The sequence below is a fragment of the Rousettus aegyptiacus genome, unplaced genomic scaffold (genome assembly GCF_014176215.1).
Source record: "Rousettus aegyptiacus isolate mRouAeg1 unplaced genomic scaffold, mRouAeg1.p scaffold_m13_p_9, whole genome shotgun sequence".
Taxonomy (NCBI): Eukaryota; Metazoa; Chordata; class Mammalia; order Chiroptera; family Pteropodidae; genus Rousettus; species Rousettus aegyptiacus.
In genome coordinates, this window is record NW_023416312.1 from 86,812,445 (window position 1) to 86,813,276 (window position 832).

Genomic DNA, 832 nt, shown 5'->3' on the forward strand with positions numbered 1-832 from the left:
CTATCTATTCATTTATTTTTGGTGACATTGGTTAACAAAATCCAGTAAGTTTTAGGTGTACAATTTAACAGAAAGGCATGTATATTGCATTGTGTGTTCACTGTCCATAGTTAGATTTCTTTCTGTCAACATATATTTGACCCCTTTGACCCCATCTATCTCTCTTCCCCTTCTTCCCCCTCCCCTCTAGTAACCACTAGTCTATTGTCCACATCCATGAATCTCTGTTTGTCCTGTTAATTTGTTGCTTTTAGGTTTATATCCCACATATAAGTGATATCATAAAAATATGGAATGCTCCATGAATTTGCATATCATCTTTGTGCAGGGGCCATGATAATCTTCTCTGTATTGTTCCAATTTTAGTATATGTTCTGCTGAAGCAAACACAGTTTTTTTATTTTTAAATTAAAAAAAATTATTATTATTATTTTTTTCAATTACAGCTATTCTGCTATCTTGACTGGAACTCCGAGAAATTCTTGTGGTCTAGGTAGGGTTTTAAAGGCAAGAAAGGACAAAGGGCTGCCAAGTTACTTAGAAAAAGACATACATTTATAGGGCTTTATATCTGGTTAACAGATTTAATGGGTATTGCATTTAAAATTTTGGTATTTATGAAGTTGTAATAAAGGGGTATATTCTTTTGATAAAAAAAAATTTAATTAGGTTTAGAAGTCTGATTCTAGCTCCAAGGGAAAATATTCACCCTTTCTCCATTATTTCGTGGCAGAGGGTAGAAATCACAAGAACGATGATGAAATTTTGATTAAGAATCTCCTCTGAAAGAGAAACTAATAGGTGGGAAGAAATGTTTCCTAGTTACAAGGAA

The 832-nt window shown here is 32.9% G+C and overlaps 1 non-coding gene across 1 annotated transcript; it reads right to left on the reverse strand.

Annotated features, from left to right (window-relative positions):
• Nucleotides 1-283: 283 nt before the first annotated feature.
• On the reverse strand, nt 284-388 carry LOC118608118. Its single transcript, XR_004952919.1, has one exon. It is a non-coding gene; the product is annotated as a U6 spliceosomal RNA (small nuclear RNA).
• Nucleotides 389-832: the final 444 nt, after the last annotated feature.